This window comes from Cyprinodon tularosa, unplaced genomic scaffold (assembly GCF_016077235.1).
Source record: "Cyprinodon tularosa strain WSP-4 unplaced genomic scaffold, ASM1607723v1 ctg765, whole genome shotgun sequence".
Lineage (NCBI taxonomy): Eukaryota > Metazoa > Chordata > Actinopteri > Cyprinodontiformes > Cyprinodontidae > Cyprinodon > Cyprinodon tularosa.
Genome location: NW_024039524.1, coordinates 1,795 through 23,510, shown reverse-complemented (window position 1 = coordinate 23,510; position 21,716 = coordinate 1,795). Strand labels below are relative to the sequence as shown.

Below are 21,716 nucleotides of genomic sequence, written 5' to 3'. Positions count from 1 at the left end.
ATACCATGAAATAATAACGATATAAGGTTTGGCCAAGACAGATTATTACTGCCACCAGCTATGTTTTTGATCTACACAAATAATCTGATTGTTGGCTTGATCAGATCAAAAATGTTTCATATAAACATGTCAGACTGAAGATTTTAATCCGATGTGGAGAGAGATGGTAGTTGCAGATCCCATTTCGATCGGTGCCCATGTACGCACCCCTTTGTATCTTTGGAATAAAATCATCACCACTGCACATGTGTGCTACATCAGCTTTAAGCTTTTCCCTTTATTCATAACCTTCATCCACTGGCTCCTGGTCCTTGGTGGAGGAGGTGACTCTAAATGTAACGTGCAGATGAATATGCCATCCTTCCCTCTACCCCTGTAGCAATAGAACGGTAGCATAAGATAATGCTGAATCCTTAACTTGACTAAATTGACCACCAAAAACAAAAGTATGGATAAAAAGATGTGACAAAGGAACATAATGAAAAATTAAAAAACCTACATCAGCAGAGATAACTGAAGAGCTGAATAAAGAAATGTAAGGGGCAGGCACCGAGAGTAGCTGAAGTTGAGCGTCAGCAGACAAGTATGGGTTTGTTTACAAAGCAGGCAGTTTCTTCTACTGCTGAAGCGTTTCTGGAAAATTAGACTGTTCTGCACATGCTCAAATGGTTTAATCTGATCAAACATTTTGTGCGTGTATACACACATCATGATCATTTTATGTCCATGTAAACAGAGATTTTTTACTTTCAATCAACCTTGGTTTGGATCAGATATGTGGAATTTTGCTTATGTAAAGATAGCTTCTGGTGGCCATAGGAAATAGGACAGCTGAACTGTTGAGAAAACTTTAAATCATGTCACAGACGTTGCATCACACTGACAACACCAAACCAAAACACTATAATTGCACCATATATATTTAATGCTATGAACTTTCATATTAATGCGGTTTTTGCACCATGTCTTTTTTCCCCCCAGCAGTTTGCATTTGATGACTGGGGTACTTTAAGAAATGGAAATGTCATGAAAGTTGATCAAAACAAAATTTTGTTTTGTATACACTGTGTGTATACGAAATTACAGTAAAAGTTGTCTAGGTCTAAGTCTAAGAAGAGTGAGGTAAATGTTAAGAAACTCAAAAATTGGAGAAAAAATATTAAATAGGAATATTTTGGTAATCTCTTTTGTTATTATGGTATAATGAGATCCAGAGGTGGACCTATGTCAAAGTTTTTCTGGGAAATACTCCAAAATTTGTTCAGAATTGGTGGGGAATTCGGTCTTGCTATCCATTGAGCACAGTCATACTACGTAGTTGTTTCTCCAGGGTCTAAGTTTTGATACTATTATCCTGCTCATTAAAGAGCAAAAACTGCTAACACCTAACTGATAAACATTCACTTGGGTAAACATACCAATGTAAAAAACAGTGGATAGGTTTTGGGAAGTAACTCATTATATTAAGCATTTAAAACATAGGTTGCCTGTTTTTCTCATTAGCCTGTTTTTTTTTAGATTTCTTTGTATTTGGTTCTGTTTCTTACCTTAGATTTGTGTTTATTCAACTGTCCCTTTAGGGTTTATTTTGTTTCCTCAAATCCTGTGTTTTCTTGTCATTTAGGGGTTAGACATCTCCCTTTTTTAGTTTTACTAAAATACACATCAGCTCATTAGACAAGTCAGGAGTCTAACATAACATTCCCCCAAACATATTTCTTAATTATCTTTTTAATTCAGTGGTTTTTGTAAATTATATTATTTTTAGTAAGGCGAAGAAAACCAGGAACAAGCCTTTAAGTAGTTGTCTACATTATAAAGGGAAAAGGTTGTGTGTTTCGTGAACTGTTTTCACTAAGCTAAATGATTGACTAAACTAAATGATCCAATTTCTGCTAGAAATATAATGTTAATGTTGTTTGTTGGAGCTTATTTGCATCAAATATCCATCTATGTTAATTTTAAGAAATGCAGAAAAGTGGTTTCACATGTTAATGACACCTTGATGAAATTTAATTATATCCAAACAGAAAAAAATCCCCAGACAAACTCTTAAGTTTCTTCAGAAAATACCATAATGCACATATTAACAGGCTAGTTGATAAGAAATAAGGCAAACTTTTCAAACCCTGAAGCTAAAATTATTGCAGATAAGACAGGACTCAATTGCTAACAAATGAGTGAAAAGCCTCAATCACTGTTAATGCTGTTATACTGTTTATACATACATTTTATAGTCTATTTATACATACCCTCTGTACACTTGTAATGCATATTTATATCCTGTATAGCACTTCTGGATAGATGCTAACTGCATTTCGTTGCTTGTACTTGTGACAGTGCAATGACAATAAAGTTGAATTCTATTCTATTCTATTCTATTCTATTCTAAAACCAGCTTACCGCCAGTAATTATATTTTCTTTCACTGTTCTTTTTATAAAAACACATTTTGCATTATTGTATTATTACATAATAAATCTTTTGTAGGCAGGTGTCTGGTTCAAAGCCATTAATTTTAAAAGGATAAAATCCCTTAGAGACATTTTCTGTGAGTTTCTTCATTCATTGAATTTGCAAATATGAAAACCAAATCAGGGTTTAAGTTAAATCATATAAGCATTGAAAGCAGCAGCATAAAATGTGAATGAAAACAGCTTCCATTTTTGAAGCTGAGAGGTATTAACATACCTGGTTTTGACACTTTAAATTTATCTCATCAACAAGATGATAAACCTAGTTTGCTCAGCTTCCCCCATGCATTATAGGCTATGACAGCTTACTTACAGTAGAGAGTACATAGACTAAATCATATTTGTATGTCTGCCCACTTTTACCTTGTATCTCTGAGCAGGTGGCCTTGTGTCACCCAGTGAACTGGCATACTGGAGAATATGTGATTGTATCCCTTGGAGACTTACCCAGAGAGGCACATGGTACATTAGGGGTGTAATATAGTGAAACTAGGGAGGTTTATTGTGTGACAACAGAAATATATAGGATTTATTATCTTCTTTAACACTAGTCATTTTTTAAACAGCATATCTCTGGAAAGGAGCACCAATAATACAAACCATTTGACTGTTACATTCTGTTACTGTTCTTTTTTTTTTGTAACTTTTAATGAGTTAATAATTAATGCAAAAGCCACACATGCGCACATTAAGCACAGTAGATACTGATGTATGATGTCCTGTTCTAATGAAAAACTGGCATTTCAGATAGTTACCAGGCTCCTGTGCTGTGGAAACCAGTTTTAAAAAGGACATGCGTCCTGTTTACTTTAAAGACTAGGCCTAAAACTTTTCATCTTAAAAAAAAAAAAAAACTTACACTCAGAGTGGCTTAGCTTACCCTGAATTATTTCTAAAATTCTGTTGCTATAGGCTTAGGCTGCTGGAGGACATAGGGACCACTTTATCCTCACTCTGCTACATTCTACTTTTACTCTCCATTTTGCATTTTTTGTTTGGTTAACTTTTAACATTATGTTATTTTCTTTATGATGAGCTTGATTATTAATGGCTTTATATGACAGGAGGGTAATCTTAAATATTATTTGGACACACAGTATTTAAATATAAAAGAAAATTTACTGAAACATTACCTGACAGATGCAAGGCTTCACATTTAAACCAGAAATAATGATAGTAAAACAGTTGTCAGGTGGTTGTAATGGTGCATATGTGTTATTGCAGATATGTATTCAATAACATAAAAATTTGGACCACAACTACTGTATGCCTGGGGTCCATACAACTTTGTGTATAGAGAAGACAATCTTTAGCTAATTGTCATGGAGAACAAACAGAAAAAGTTAGCAGGTGAAATAAGTTCTTACAAACACTTAAATGTAGATCTTTCATTCATTTAATGCATTAAGGATCTCTGCAATATTTAACTTTCTGTTTAACATATTGGTCATGTCTCAACATAGAAAGTTCATAAGAACAACAGTTAAAACATTAAAAAACGAAGAAAAAAAAAGGATAATGGCTAATAAATTTCATCCTAATTGAAGTTAAAACAAACAATGAAAATTAGACAATACATGTAGATTAACAATTTAAAACTCTTATTTAATGGTTGATTCAAATAGATTAGGCACTTGATCAGCTTTGTATATAAGGAGAAACAACCGACTCGCAAAAGTTATGTGAAAGGATTGATATAACATACTAAATCAACAATTATAACAAAGTAAGGATGAAGGACTTGTCGTCCACCTGTCAGACAGTTTGCCTAATATTTAGTTTACTGAAACAAACCTGCTCCCAACCAGGTTAGCTCTAGGGAGAATGTTACTGGGGTAACTGAAACAGAGGTTGAGAAAACTCTCTTTGTGAAAGGGAAAACTCAGAGTTTCCATGATTTCAGTTTTAGAAAAATTTGAGATTTTTAGAAAACCTGCCTGGTAAAATTGACCGGAGTGCTCTGGGAGGTTGATACACTGTCATGTATTGAGGTGCCGATCCATTCAGTGATTTATAGACTAACAGAAGGATTTTAAGTAAATCCTCTGAGCTACATGGAGCCAATGTAAGGACTTTAGAACCATGCTAATGCGCTCTACTTTCTTAGTTCTAGTGAGAACATGGGCAGCAGCAAGAATATCTGGGAATGTCAAGGAACTGTGTAGAATCACTGTTGATAACAGTGCACCCCACTGTTGCATACAACAGGTTTTCATAAACACTGGTCCAAGATCAAGTCTTCTAAGAAGTTGATGAGATTAAATGTGTATTTTTGTTAGTTTGTAACTGATCCACAATCACAATCAGTAGCTCTGAGAGGAACGTTTGGAATATGTTTTGTGATTGTAATAGCAGAAAATGGACAACAGTAGGCTGCTAATGTTACGCCCCTGAAAATGGGGAGGAATAAAAACAATGAAAAGAGATGTTTCCTCAGCGAGAACTTTTACTCTAATGAAATATTGGTTTTACAACAATTAACATTTATAAAATCTTACAGCAAAAATGCCTGGGTACAGAGAGTGCACACATCTTACTAATATAGTATTTACCTGAGGCATAAGCCCTACAACAAGCAACAGGTTCTCTGAGATTAACATTATAAAACCAAAATGTGTTTATTTTAATAAAATAAATGAAGCACATCATATAACCCGTTAAAAAACTAATAAATAGCTTTGTTCATTAAAAGGTAACTGTTTCCTCACACATCAGAAAAACAACTTTATGCTTCAACACAAACTAATAATGTAATAAAAACTCTTACAAAAATAAATGTGTGCAAAACCTCCGAAATAAGTGCAAAATACACCACCAAAAGCGTTTATGCGCATCTACAAACGATTCAAAATGGCGACGCCCGTTACAACTTTGTGATGGTCGGTGCGTTCTAGCAGGGAGCTATGAGGTGCCCCCAGGGACATAAATCAGAATTAACTTGCATATACACATATTAAATTACACTCTTCCATATAATATACTGAAAACCTCACACAAACACTAGTAAAAAGCTCTCACATAAACTAGTGAAAACATTGACCTCTTATATAATCTACTCAAAAGCTCTCATACAAAGTAGTGAGAACTGTTCATATAAACTGGTGAAAAGCTTTACCTTTCATACACACTACTAGAAAGCTTTCATATACACTATTAAAAAGCTCTCATATAAACTACTACAACGCTCTCATATACACTATTAGAACGCTCTCATATACACTATTAGAACGCTACTAGAAAAGAGTGAAGATGGTATGGGATATGGCAAGCCGATTGGGCCAATAATCGTCCGTACAATAACGCGCAGTTCCAACCCGTATTTTACGCGAGCGCGCGTTTTTTACGTCACCGCGCGTTCTGGCTGGTGGCTGGAAACGCGCGGTGACGTAAAAAACGCGCACTCGCGTAAAATACGGGTTGGAACTGCGCGTTATTGTACGGACGATTATTGGCCCAATCGGCTTGCCATACCACAATAGCGTCGTTGCGAGCACGAGGAGACCTGGAAGATTTAAGGCCAAACAAGAAAACCAGACAACCATCTCTTTTAAGATTCTGGTCCAATCCAACAAAAGGGTAAGTAGAAACCAACTTTATTTTCTAAAGGCTTATATCTATAATCTAAATAACACAGATTGAAATGTTTATATCTTGTTTTCTATTCTTCAGTGGACCTGGCACAACTACAGAAAATGACCACAATGTTACAGCGTTGACCAGTATGAACGTTCAGATATTGGAGACACACAGATAAAAGGTGTGATGATTGCTAGAAAATGTTGATAATGAGAAAACATTATCAACATTGTTGATTGTTGATAAACAAGTTGTTTAAAGTTGCAAAGTAATGCAATTGTAGAAATACTTTAACCAGTAACGGGAAAGTTATGAAAATTGCAGTGTTTGATAAGTAATAAAAAGAGTGTACAATTAAGAAAAATAAGCAACATTAGTTGCCATTGACATGCATACAATAGTTATTTTGTAGTGTGTATTTTTGGGTCTAAACCTGTACCACATGTGTTGTACTGTTAAAAATAAGAATGGTATCCTTTATGAAAACATTACTAACTTTTATCAATTGGTAAGGATCCAAATCAATGAATGCTCTAAGCACATGCTTGGAGTCTAAGGGAGTCTTGTTAACATTGTGATATGATAACTACAAATCTGGTGTTATTTGTTTTCAGTGCATGTAATATTTTACAATAAAAATACAATTTACTTTTAAGTAAATTCAGTTTTGTGCACCTGGTGAAATGTGTTTAGTGAATTTAATAATTTACGATAAAAACACAACATTAAATTGTTTTGTGGCTCCTCCTGAGATTACAAGGTTCACCTGATCACAAAAATAATTTTCTTTTCCAGATGAACAACAAGGACCGTGTTTCGATGTAAAGACAACTGAAGAGCCGGCGCTCAACCAAGCAGATTTGCCCCAAACAACTTACGACATAGGTGAGTAATAGTTGTATTTTTTTCAATGTCAAAACAACTAATTTTGTTTTACATGATTGACTTTTTTGCTTAATCTTGAAATCTTACATTTTATAATAATTATTTCATACGGTAATAAAGCAAGACTATACAAAATCTTCATGTAGGCAGATTTACAACTCCACCAGCACCCATGCAAAATTGACAATGTAAATATCAATGTTATTACAGATATATCAAAGGCCAAGGACCGGATTAGTGAAATGGACGACTCTGAAAAATTCCAACTTCTTCAGACCAGAAAACCACCCAAATCTTTCAATTTCCCTGCCAGAGAATTTAAAGACAACCGAAGAGCCAGTGGGGTGACCAAAAGAACATGCCAGAGGGACTGGCTGGACAAGTATGACTTTTTATCATTTTTACATCATATAAAGATGATCTACCGTCAGGATCAAAATTCAGGCAGGAAGTGAAGTTGTGGCACACAAAGTGGTATCATCAGTGGAAAAACCCTAGCCTGACGTAGTCCGACTCAATTCTAGTCAGAATATGAGTCTGATACTGCTCCATAGAGCTGTGATTATGGGGCGTGTTTCGAACGAACCAGGAAAAAAAATTCCTCTGCACTCAATATATAGATAAATCTACAACCAATAAGAGCAACGGAGTGCGTGACGTATGTTAAGCGAGGCATAGTTGTTGTCCACAAAAATCAAAGCGTGCAGTTGCACGCCTAGAATAAGAAGATGAGCCTTGATCGCGTTTCTCTGTTCCTCTTTTAAAATTAATTTGCTGTCGATATCTTCTAGAACAGACCTAATAGCAGAATCTACTCACCTCAACTCTCCAGCGGCAGCCATTGTTGTTGTCACCCATGCGCGCTTTGGTCACGTGGTTGATTACGTTACTGTTTATCATCTGTCCATCATCGTATAAAGCCCGCCCTGACAATTTGATTGGATCGCATGACAGTGGGCAATAATACTCGCGCTACTATGGAGCAGAGCCAGACCGAACTTCCCCGACCTTAAACTTTGTGGGCGGGACTAAGTTCGGAAAGGCACCCAGGCTAGAAAAACCCCGCTCTCTCCCTGAAATTCTAAAGATAACAAATATGAAGTGCTACCCAAACATTTATATGATTCTTCACCTTCTGTCAGTCATACCTGTTACCAGTGCTTCTGTGGAACGTGCTAACTCGGGTCTTAAAGCAGTGACCTTTGCTGAGGTCAACAATGGGACAGGAAAGGTTTGTGGCTTTGCTACTTTTGTATGTGCACAAGGACATTCAGCTAGACATCAACAAAATCATAGACACATTTGCCCAGAAGCATCCCAGAAGGTTGACATTTGTAAACTCATTATCATCATCATAAAGTTTGTAGTAGAGAACAATATTCTTTGTCTGGTTTAACTTTGTTTTTTTTTTGTTTTTCAACAGTTTATCTTGTTAAAATATATTCAAAACTCCTTTGTCTTACTTGAACCATACTTGAACCCAAGTATTTTTTATTTTTTTTTTATTTAATGTTCTGTGTAAATATCATTTCTGGAAATAAAGAAACTCCTTGTTTGATTAATTGTTGATAAGGATCATTTTTTTTCTTCAAACTACCTTTTAACCTTGTGCATGCTTTAAAAACTGAGAGATCCTTTTTTAATTACAATAATGTAATCATGCTAATTCTACTTATGTTCATCCATTAAAATTATCAATTATAAACCCTTGGATGAATAATTAGGGTAGCGTGAAAGAGTGAAGATGGTATTCTTTGGTCTTTTAGCCTCACATTGTCTTGACCTGTGACCCTTGACCCCGTGACCCCATGACCCTTAGGTGCGCACCCCCCTTTGAAAAATCCTGGATCCGCCCCTGTGCAAGTTAATTCTGATTTATGTCCCTGGGGGCACCTCATAGGGAGCCAACTGACACGCCCACACTTACACACATCACGACACTTCTGAATAACTTAAATTATAACAAACACATTTAACATTGCTTTAACATGTTAGCTGATTACTAAAATCATGCTAAATATGTTTAACAGTGACAACATACCTGAAAATGGGGAGGAATAAAAACAATGAAAAGAGATGTTTCCTCAGCGAGAACTTTTACTCTAATGAGGAAAAGACTGCGGCATCTCCAGGCATGTGGGCGGAGACAGACAACGTCATGTCTAGTTCAAGATCGCCTCGTAAACTGTAAATTCACACATCTTAACCACAAATTACACAATCAAGAAGAAAACAAACCAAGTAAGGCAAACCACTTTTTAGCGTTTTAACCCTTTTTAAATCAGATGATTTTCCAGATTACCCACTTTTGATTTCTCTTCTTAATGTATTACCGTTTTTTTTTTAAATAATGAATTCAATCAATTCTCTTATGGTCTAATTGATAATATCTACCATTTTAACTTATCACACTAACAGAAAATTCAGCAGGGCAAGTAAAAAAAAAAAAGAAAAGAAAAATGTAGAGGAAGAAATAGCTATATTATAACATTTGGCCAATTATTATTATTATTTTTTTTTTCTGTATTTCAACACAAAAATTTGGGAGAATTTTAGGCTAGTCAACAAAAGGTTTGAAAGCTTTAGCCTATACCAGCTTTGCACAACCTGAGGTAACTCTATCTTGTATAAAAAATTAAATGGGGACAACTTTGAGTCAGAATAGGTTATTTTTGTTCTGCCCCTAATGACTGTGGAGTCCAAGGTTTTAATTAATTTCCAAATTTGCAAAGACAAACAAGAACTTTAAAATTCAAGGGCCAATATTATTCTCTGTGTGAATTAGCAAGGATAGTATAAACTGTTGTACTACAAGAAAATTAATATTTGCTATATATCTTTTTCTATGTGCTGTAATGACCAAAACATGGTCATTACATCTTTACGGTGTGATGCTGAGAGTTAGTTTAAATGCAGTAATTGGCTTTTGCATTGTGTGAAGCTGCCAAGGTTGACACCTTTAATAAATGAAAATAAGGCAAGCCCACAGCCCCTAGGAATTCCTAGGGGAATTTTTTATTTAATGTTGCTGGTTTTTTTTTATAGGTGCAAAGCATAAAGTCTTTCATTGGAAAAGGAAATTTTACTTTACAGTTATGACTACAAATAAACCGATGTAATACAAAACCATAAGAAGTGTATAATTAAGTATCATGCATACGATTTACTCATTGCACAATTAATTACTGACATACTGTATTATATACATTGCAGTAGCACAACTAAAAGTGATCAGTTATTGTAGATTATGCAATAATGAATATTTGAAATATATACGTACTAAATATCAAATGTTGTCTGCACTAAATGCTCTCAAACAACTTCTCTGTTAGAGAAACAAAATAAGTAGCAAACATCTCTGCACTTCCATGACGTAAAACATTTTTTGTTGGAAACTCATCATTCTTAGGTGATCCCTGAATTCTGATTCCTCAAAAAAATAAAATAAATAAATAAATAAACATGGAATACATATAATAGAAACACTTTTATAATACAGAGAAATAATGGTAACATTATAACCTAACCATACAGTATTTAGATAAATATTGCCATAATCTTTAGATTAGATAATTTAAGCTGTTGTAGTTTTGTTGCATTATTTCTGTGTAAGTGGGCAGTGCTTGGTTTCTCATGCAGGAAAGGCCTACTTTCAGTTGGACTAGTTCTGCAGCTTTTCATCAACATGTTTGAATCTAAGGAGGGCCTTAGCATTGTCTGTGTTTGTTTATGTGCTGTAGCTTCTTATGAGGGGCTTGGTTTGTTGCCCTGCAAAGAACCTTAGTGCCCTGCAGCCTCTGAATTTACGTACCCATTCCTTAATGATTTGATGAAATGCTGTAAGAATAGTGATACGAATAAGGATGGAGATTGGAAGAGCGGCCTGTATGCCTTCTATTCAGAGATGGCAAAAGTACTGACTTTCCGTACTTGAGTAAAAGTACAGATACTTGTGTTAAAAAATACTCTGGTAAAAGTGGAAGTACGGATTAAACTTCTTTACTCAAGTAAAAGTAACAAAGTACAGGCTTGTAAATTTACTTAAAGTATAAAAGTAAAAGTAGAAACCACTTTTTTCATGCCGTTGCCTACATTTTAAATGGATGTCTGCCAATAGGACTAGATCTCCGTTGTGTTCATTTTCAATCATCTCGTCGTCCATACTACTGAAACACATGGAGTTCCTAGTTGGAACTACAAAGAATCCAACAATAATTAACATGATTGATGGGCACATCTCAACTCACATCAGGCCAGCAGACAGCCTTGGCTGGTCCCAGGACAAAAAAAAAAAAAAAAAATTATATATATATATATATATATATATATATATATGTATATATATATATATATAGATATATATATATATATATATTGTCTTCATTAATCAATCTTTGAATGAGGTCTTGACTAAAATGTTACATTTATTAAGTAGCTGCCTCTGCAAGCAAGAGAAACATATTTAATAGCTAATCAAATAAGATATTTAATTATTTTTTTATAAGGATAAAAAAACATGTTTATTTATTTAAGTAACATTTATATGTTTATATTTATAAATGGAGATCTTTCCAGATTTCAATTTATGAAATATGTAGCACATTTGGTTTTCCATACCTGCTGCAGTCGCATTTGATCCCATTTATAGATTTTTTTACTGTCTGACATATTTAAATTGGACCAGAAAATGTTGTGGTCGAAATCTTTTTTAAGCAGTTAAGGATGTACAGAAGGATTGTCTATTTATGCAGGCCCACCGCAACATTATTGCAGCTGTGGACAGGCCACATCAGTCAAATTTAAAACTTCTCAACCTCTTAATAATACCCATTGGTCTGGTCTTAATTATAATTTCATCTTACAAAGATAGGGAACAAAACCTTGATAGAAATGATTAAGTTGAGCAGTCAGAGCACTTAGAATCTGTGACTGAATTCACAGGCTTTTGCATGTGAGGTTGATCGAAAGTTTTGTTCGATCTAAAGCTGTTCCTGCGGCTTGAGTGGGCTTCTTCAGGTGAGAGTACCCTTTATGTTTAAGTGATGGAGCTGCTGCCCCACTGTTTACAGAGGGGAAGATTCAGGTTCTGTATTTTTCTGTCTCCACCTTCAGCGCAGCCAGCCTAATGTATAGCAGCTTGACAAACTTCAGAGAAACTGCTTCAGCGGCATAACCAGTTAAAAGGAATGGCTTGTGGGGGTACTTCCCAATACTGCAGTGCAGGGGCGTCTCTAGGTTTAAGAAACAAGGGTGGCTCAGCCCCTAGAAGATAATGCGCGCGCATAGCGCACGCCAAATTTTTTCAGTGCACCTGCTAAGGCGTTGTCTAAGACAAGGGTGTAACTTTGTGTTGAAAGTTGGTGGGGACGGCTCATAAGGAAAGGGAGCTACCTGCGCGACGCCTTTTTTTTTTGTTGGAAAGGATAAAGCCAAAAAAATGCGAATAACTTTTATCAATTTAATGCTTACAGTTGAAAACATAACTGTTACAATATTCACTTATATATTTTGTGCAAAAAATATCAAATAAATCTAAACAGACAGTACAAATCAAAGAAATCAAATAAATATATCAATTTTGTAGAACATTTATTGACAGTCAATTTTGGGTCACTTTTTAAAATTAATTTACTTTTAAACCAGGACTTGGACAAGATCTTATGGGACCTTAAGCAGAATATGATTAAGCAACTCCGTCTTTCTGTCAAGAACATTCACCAGCAGGGTATCCAGGGGGGGATTTACCATTAGGCAATACTAGGCAGTTGCCTAGGGCCCCAAGTTCTGGGGGCCCCATAAAACTCTGTTTCCATGTATGGTTAATACAACTAATCCTTATTTGTGCACATTAATTATGTTTTTGATAAAAATCCTTTGGCTAAAATGCCATCAGAACGCTGATAAATAGAGAGGAAAAAGGGACAAAACCTAGAACAAATAATGGATGTCTATTCTATTAACATTTCTCTATCTGTAGAATGGGTCTGTTTTATGGGTTTTCTTCTCAGGGGGCCCCCTGCCTGTCTTTGCCTAGGGCCCCAAATTTCCTAAATCCGCCCCTGAGGGTATCAATACTGATTTGATAGAATCTGGGAGAGCGGACCATGTTCAACCATCCATTTTCTTTAACCTTATCCCTCAGTGGGATCAGGAGGTGCTGGTGCATATCTCTAGCCACGTTCTGGGTGAGAGGTGGGATCACCCTGGACAGGTCACCAGTCTGTCGCAGTATGTTCAACCAGCTTAAAAGTAATCGGTAATCAGATTTATTATTTGCACTTTTACTAAGTGAACTTTCTAACTCCCTTAAATCTGAAATTCCAATGCCAAAATTGTTTAAATCTTTTATCTTTGGACCCCCTGCAGAGTGACGTCACACCTGCAGGATCCTATCCTTACCTTCCTGCTAGATTGCAAAAAGCAGCTTGCTCATGAGTTGTCAACATAACACGCTAAATCTTAAATGTACGTGTACATATAAAAGAAAAAGGGGCGCAGTGCTTGCTACTGAATGGCAACACTATCAAAGTCAGGAAAAAGTTTTAAGTAAAGCCGGGATTAAAACAGTAGCTACAAGAAGCTTCAAATAAAAGGTGTTCTTTATGTTCAACCTAAACACCAACTCCGATAGACCATCAGTAGAGCAGGTGTTTAAATTAATCAATCACTGCTGCGAAAGCTTATAGCAGTGAAAGCTAATATACCACAGCCATCACTTAATAAACGCAAAATAAACAACCCTCTAAAATGGAAAACTGTAATGGACTGAAAGTCCTGTTTTTTATGTGGGAAATTATTTGCGTGTGTTTTAGTATAATTCTGATATATTGGCGCTGTTGTCTGTTTCTATGGCAACGATACTGAATGTAGTGTAGCTTAGAGACCTGCATGGGTCGAGTTTTACCAACCCGCACCCGCCCGAACCCGTTAGAATGACTACCGAACCCGACCCGTCACCCGAGGATATCTTCAATTCAAATGTTATGGGGAGAGGTTGGAGGGGGGTGATGGGGAGAAAGCGAGAGGCAACAGATTCTTTTTTCTGAGTTTTTGTCGGGGTTTGTGGACGGTGAGCAGCGGGGAGAACTTTTTTATTTTCTTTCTGAGGAGCGGCATGAATGGGGTTTTAATCAGATATACACAGCACCGAAAGCAAAATACGTGTACAAAATATTGGTGGGGACATGTCCACACCAGTCCTTAAGGAAGTTACGCCTATGATTGTTCAGATTAACTTGTCTTCTTTATGGCTTTTATTCGGTGCTTTACTGCATTTGTTTTGGGAAAATATGAGGAAAAAATAAATACAGAAAAAAAAAATATTTTTTTTTAAATCGCAAAATAATTATAGGGTGGCTAATGCCAAAGAAAGGGTGACTGAAGCCACCCTTAAATAGGTCTAACGACGCTTATGCTGCAGTGGATAATCGAAAGAATATAATAATAGGAAAAGATTTTATGAAACTTAAGAATAAAGCTCCAGTTTCCTTCCAGACATCTTAAAAACAAAAAAAATATTTGTGGCAAAAGATGTAGGGGGCTGATTCAGGGCCACTCTACCCTGGGCCCAGAACAACTATCCCGGTTGTCTCCCCTGTCAGCGGCGTGCTCACAGGTATTAAAGGAATAGTACACCCAAAACATGATTAGCCTTCATTTTCTACTCACCTCCATGCTGAACAACACTCTGGAGTACTTTTTTGATATCTCAAATGCATCTGGAGATCTGGGAGGCTTCTTGCTGTCTGCTGACATTCAAATAATGGAGGTCCATGGCGCCCGAGACAGAAAGGTCCATAAAAGTCCACAAAAACGTGTCAATATTCCTCCATACTGCTCGTCCAATGTAATCCAAGTGTCCTGAGTGGGTAGCATCCAGAATTTACTCGAAACGAAGTCATTTAGAATGTTTTTAGAGCATAAACAGTAGTGTATAGGATTTCCTAATAGCGCCCCCATGCACGCTCACGATTCTACGGAAGCCGGCAGACCAAACCGGAAGAAAGTGCGCATTCAGCGTCTGGTCTGCCGATAATGCAAGCGTAGAAGAAGAAATGTGCTGTTTACCTGTGCAAAGAAAGAAACAACGAAAGAAAAATGTCTGAGGTCTTCAGTGTTGAGGAAGAGCATGAGTTCTTTGCCGAGCTGAATGCGCTGGTTTGGTCTGCCGGCTTCCGTAGAATCGTGAGCGCGCATGGGGGCGCTATTAGGAAATCCTATACACTACTGTTTAGGCTCTAAAAACATTCTAAATGACTTCGTTTCGAGTAAATTCTGGATGCTACCCACTCAGGACACTTGGATTACATTGGACGAGCAGTATGGAGGAATATTGACAAGTTTTTGTGGACTTTTGTGGACCTTTCTGTCTCGGGCGCCATAGACCTCCATTATTTGAATGTCAGCAGACAGCAAGAAGCCTCCCAGATCTCCAGATGCATTTGAGATATCAAAAAAGTACTCCAGAGTTTTGTTCAGCATGGGGGTGAGTAGAAAATGAAGGCTAATCATGTTTTGGGTGTACTATTCCTTTAACAACAACACTATGTGTGCGCTGTTTGACACATGCAAATTTGAAGCACTTTCAAATGTAAAAAACTAAAAATAACAGTTTTTAGCGTTGGCCAATTAAAGATGAAGGATCAAGACCTAGGGTCTTTAATTTGTTGTATTCAGATTAAACCTCCGTCTTTCCCCTCCTGTGACATGCAGCTCTAATACTGTACTACAGTCATGTTGAGGTACGAGATGTTTCCAATCATGGCCCTGTAAGGGTTTGTGGCAGTTACTGTAGGAAACGAGACAGGTAGTTTTCAGTTTCCTAAGAAAGAACAGCCATTGTTGTAATATATTTTTTTACCAGGTTAGAGGTGTTCCCACTACAGAAGAGGTCCGAAAATATGTGAATGCCCAGGGATTTTATGCTGCCCACTCACTCCACCACATCCCTATGTAGATAAGCATATTCAGTCTTCTGAACCCTACAGTCCACTATGGTCTCATTGGTCTCACTAGTGTTCAGGATGAAGTCATTCCTGGAAAACAACCGTATTAGATGATGGACGTCTTCTCCATAGTGGGTCTTGTCAGTGTTAGACACAGGTATGAGACCCACTACAGTGCTGTCATCCGCAACCTTTTACAACCATGTTTGTTTTGAGGGATAGCAATGATGGTGTGTTTGAAGAGTGGGAAGAAGACACTTTGGGGTCAGACCTGACACCATGTTTGGACATGCAGCAATATTGCTGTTTATCTTCCTTAAAGTAGAGGTCACTTGGTGCAGCTGCAAGACAAGAGGCTGATGCTGCACCTCTGGCTAAGGCAGATGTTTAAACCTTCTGTCAGTGGAAAGTCAAAGCATGCAAAAAAGCTGTTTAAAGTGACAGGTAGAGCCGGATCATGGCTGAGCAGCTGGTTGCTGCTCTTATAATCTATTGTCGCTTTTTATTGCAGTCTTTTATGTACTACTTGTACTGTACCTTGGTGTTTCCTTCGGAGTGTTCTTTTTGGGTGCCCTAATTTAACAAGAAACATGAAAAATATAGCATGGTTCCACACTTTCAGAGTCGCTAGTCTGTATTGGAAAAACACAGAAGAAAAAAAACAAACAAACATGCACACTCACATTCACACCTAAGAACCCACTAATAAAAAAAGTCTGCAAAAAGACTATTTAAACCAAGGATATTTATGAGGCATCAGCAGCACCACTTGTTTTTGATCATTAGTACAGGCTCAGTCTTTCAGACAGGGGTAAAAACGGGTCACTTTCAAAGAGAAAAAAAGTAAGGGAATGCTATGCTTTCATACATTACTGGGAATGTTCTTTCCCTTGGTAGAACGGGCATTTAGGCACCACACTGGAGTGGTGGATGGTGGCATGAACATGTCAGAGAAGGCAGGTGGGGGCTGTGCCCTTTTGGTTGCCACTCTTGGCTGGTGTGTGGTTCAGGGCTGGCTCTCCAAGCAGGCTGGAGTGTGCTCTGGCTGTTCTGGAATTCAATGAGGGGTACTGTACCTCCCCAGTGTCCCACGTCCGGTAGGTGGGACAGAGCTGTGGCCTGTTCGGCATGGGATGATAGTATTGCTGTGCAGCTGGCAGCTCTCTGACCTACATCTCCCTCTTTCACTCATTAGTCAAGGGACATCTTATGGTTTACTTTGCTATTCTTGGTTGTTGTATTTTGCAGGCCATCTTCCATTCTAGCCACAGATAACTATTCACCTCCAGGTATCAAAAACCCACTAAATACACAATTAATTCTACCTACACATACACAGGGAATATACAAACAAAGATGATTATTAATTTAGCCCACCTTCTTTGATGCTGAATAAAGTCTTGATAAAGTCAATCATGGGCAGCATTCATATTCTCTATTAAGATATCATTAGTGTTCCATTTTAAGATATCATTTTTGTAGATCAAATCAGCCATGGTTTATTAAGGCCAACAGTTTCTAACTTGGATCTTATAGACTGTTACACAATTAAGTTGCTTGCAATATCTAATTAGTATCACTGATGATCTAAAAAGAGGGGAATAGCTCAAATTCAAGACTGCATTTGTAAGACTGCATATAATTTACAACATTGTCCTTCACATAAAGCTAATGCGTCCTGCTTTCTGATTGAAAAGGAACAGGCTCTGCCCTAAAAACCTGCTCTGTTCTTAACATTAGCGCTGTCCTGTTGAAAAACAAATTAGCTCATTATCCTTGAAAGGCTGGGCACATAGGAGCAGTAAGCGTGACGAGCCAAACCTTTGGTTGTGCCAAGCTGAAAATGTCAACATACTACCTTGAGAGTGCACATTAAACCTGGCCAGTAATGGCTGTCACAAGACAGATCCCCATTATCAAGTCCATTAAGGCACCAAACTCTTTTCAAATGTGGAAAAAAAATTGAACAAGCAGCTGGATTTTAAAGTTCAGAATGAATACTGTAGATAAATGCTAAGGTGACATGATGGGCATCATGCTGCCAGAAACCAAAATTCCTTGAGTTCACTACATATCAAATGCATTAAACACCCTTCATATGTTTTGTCAATACATAACTGAGTACCTTTGTCTGTCATCAATCGAATGTATCATACAGCATGACAGTATAGTCTAATTTATATTAATAGAATGACCTTGTGTCATGTTCCCTGTGTTTCTGCAACTGGTGTCAGCTATTTTCATAGTCAAAGTTTGAATTAAAACATTGGAAGAATGTGGAAGAAAGATAATTAATACTAAACAAACAATAAAGAGGCATTGCCTTTAGTATATAACAGGACATAGACACATTGCATGCATCAAAATAACCATGACTTTTTTTCCAGAATGTTTGAATAAAGTATGAGCCCATCTGTTAAAATTAGATTGGCCTAAATTACCAGAAACTAAGCAACACATGCGCATCTCAATGACCATGACTGTGCTATTGGCCTAGTCAAAGCCCAGACTTGATATTTTAATTCTTCTCAGTCTTGCAATAAAAAAAAAAAGAAGTTTGTGACATATTTTTCTCCAAAACCATTTTTATGAGTTGCAGATTGGGACAGTATGCTTTAGGCATACATTGTCGTTGAACAGGAAAACAGAGTACTTAAGCATAACAACAACTGTTTTCTTCTCTTCTCAGGGCAAGAAGTGTCACATAACAATTAATTAGATAAAGATTAAATTCTGTAAAGTATAATTGAATTGTCAACAAGACATTAAGTAAAATAAAAACAATATAGAATGGAGACAATAGACAAGAATATAAGTAGAGACATATTTGAATATTAAAGATTACGAATATGAGCACTTCACACCAGGGGCGTGCACACATAGACACTAGGTGGTGCTAAAGCACTAGGAAGTTTGCCCTCTATCAAAGAAAATGCCCTTTTGAAACTCGTTTTTTTTTATTATTATTATTAATATTATTAAGATTTTACTGAGGTCGGTTTTGAAATGATCTTTTGAAAAACCTGAGCCATTAAAAACGACTGAAACAATGCCCCGAAATGACCGACCTACTTGCGCACAAACGACCAGCCTCTCTCTCTTCCTTTGTCACGTGAACTCACTCGGTCGCCCGCAGGGCATGCCAGATGCGCAGCATCATAGCAGTTTTCAGATAGCAGGAACGGTCGCTGACAGGCTGCTTCTCCCGTGCCCCATTAGCCAGGTAATAAACAGATCAAGCAGAATCATTTTGTTGTGCATTAAAATGTCTCATTCAGCAGCACCAAACACGCATTTTGCCGACTGGTCACCAGATAAACTAGTTGTCTCCTTGTAAGATGCTATTTTACTTTTTATATTTTGTATCCATATTTTTTATCTTAAGTGTATACATTAGTCTATTTTATTGCATGACGTATACCCACAGTTTTTAGATATTTTTATAATTTTATTTACCTATTCCATATTATATGTTTCATGTTGCACGATTGTACCATAAAAAATTCCTAGTTTGTGAACTCCTTCACTAACAATGGCAATAAACCTGATTCTGATACTGAAAGTTTTACACTGTAGCCCAAGTCAATGACAGATAACGTGAGGATGACCACATAGGCTACAAATAATTTTGGTAGAGTTTGCAATTGCAAATCTACGGAAGAGGATTAGGGCCACTGAAAAAAAAAAAGTTAACTGATTTTTTAATTTTATTTCAGTTTAGTATGGGAAAAAAGTCAGAATGCTGACTTTAATCTCATAATTCTAACTTTTTTCTCATAATTCTGACTTTTTGCTCAGTATTCTGACTTTAATCTCAGAATTCTGACAATAAAAAAGTCAGAATTCTGACTTTTTTCCCATGTTAAACTGAAATAAAATTTAAAAACTTTTTTTTTTTTTCAGTGGCCCTAATCCTCTTCTGTACAAATCTATGTGTTAAGACAAACGTTTTCTGTTGTATAGGTTTTGTTAGGCAACATAAATTAACACATTTTGGTCTCTTTATTGTCTTAATTGTATATTGATTTAGTAATTGCAGCACAATGCCAAGAAAGGAGGGTTAATCATATTGAAAAATCTTAAAAGCTGTTCACATTTTATTTTTAAGTGGTTTGTGAAGCAGGTTTTAAAATAGCTATTATTTTGTAGGCTACCATAAGTCATATCCATGTGACAAGACTTCCAGTCATGTTGCCCTAATAGCCCATTATTTAAACTAATGTGGCATATTTGTTAAAGCTATTATTATTATTATTATTATCATTATTATCATTATTATTGTCATGATGGTTATTATTAATATATTGTAGCCAGTCACAGCAGGGAAGCTCTATACCATCAACATCTACCAGGACAGGAGATGAGGAAGAGTTCAGGGAAGACACAGAGACAGAAAAAGACCAGGATGAGGGAGAACAGATGGGTGAGGGAAAACGGGGAGATGAGCCAGATGAAAGAAGTATGCTTTAGTCTGTTCTGTTGGTGATGTGACTTTTTTCCATGTCTCACGTTTAGAGAGTGTTACAAATAAAAGTCAAATTTCATTCAACATGCGTTTATTTTTTTTTATAATTAAGTGTTACACGTGCGCTAAAAAGTGCCCTCCCCCCCCTCCTGAGCACCTGCCCCCCAAAATGTCTGTGCACGCCTCTGCTTCACACCTATACTTGTGTAGAATATTGTATTGATTAAGAGCGGGCAGCCCTGCTCTTAATCAGAGGCTCTGTTCGAAAACCTGGGCTGCATCCTCCAAGAACGCGGTCTACCTAGACTGGATCCTTCCAAGTCCTTGAAAATAAGGAGGCCAGAAGAGTTTTGTCTGTAAATTCAAACAGGTCTACCCTTCGGCGGGTTTTACCGGCGTATGCTCTGTTGCTTAGCAACCGTGAAAGTTGACACACAAAGCAGGAAAAGAATGAATACCGAGGTTTTCAAAACTGTTTATTTATTTATTTTTTTAAAAGTTAAAGTGAACAAAGACTACACTCACAAGAATCCAGAGTGGAATAAAGATTCCAACCACCGGGAGCAGGAACAAATAAAATCTAATGTAATGATAGAAACCTTAGTCAGTTAAACTAGAAAAAGCTGTTTCGCAGAAACAGCAAAGTGGGAATGCTTTTTTTGCTGAATGAAATAATAAAAATTAGCAAAAAAAACTGCAAGAGGGAAAAGAAGCACAAATTAGCTGAGGAACATATGAAAATGTGAAAGGAAGTAATCAGAAACTTCAAACTGCAGAAAACAATTGAATCATCTGAAGATTTTGTAGGGTAGAATCATCTGGCAGTAAAATGGCAAAAACAGACTCATCTTAAAAGCTTCACAGCCAAACCATACATGATATCAAAAAATCTCTAGAAGAGTCTAAATGTAATGTCTCCCAAGTTTATAGAAAAAGTTCTAAAGAAATTTTGAAGGGGTCCACCTACTTTCCAGAAACATGTCTGGCGTGTTATGAATTAGCAGCAAACAGAAAAGCTTAATTCCTGTCCAGAAAGAGCAAAATGAAGCCAAAGTTCACAACGTAGGCTGAAAAGTATTAAATTAGCTGTATCAGAAAAGATATTACAATGAAAAACTTTAATCTTATCTGCTTGAAGAAAAACGGAGCAGCTGAAGGATGGGAAATAAAATGTTGAGGAAGATGGTATTGAATAAGTATCAAAATTTTGAAATTGTGGAAATGTCAAGACTTGGCACAACAATTTGAAATTAATTAAAATGTGTCAGTTGATCAGCATAGAGAAAACAGTGTCATCCTTAGAAGCTTGAAAATCCACAAACCAAAGCACAAGACTGACCATAAGAAGCACAGGAAGGACAGAGAGAGAAGC

The 21,716-nt window shown here is 36.7% G+C and overlaps 1 long non-coding RNA gene across 1 annotated transcript; it reads left to right on the top strand.

Moving 5' to 3' along the window:
- Positions 1-5,870: 5,870 nt before the first annotated feature.
- Positions 5,871-7,523, top strand: LOC119773551. Its single transcript, XR_005279426.1, has 4 exons — positions 5,871-6,049; positions 6,143-6,230; positions 6,845-6,934; positions 7,145-7,523. It is a non-coding gene; the product is annotated as an uncharacterized LOC119773551 (long non-coding RNA).
- Positions 7,524-21,716: the final 14,193 nt, after the last annotated feature.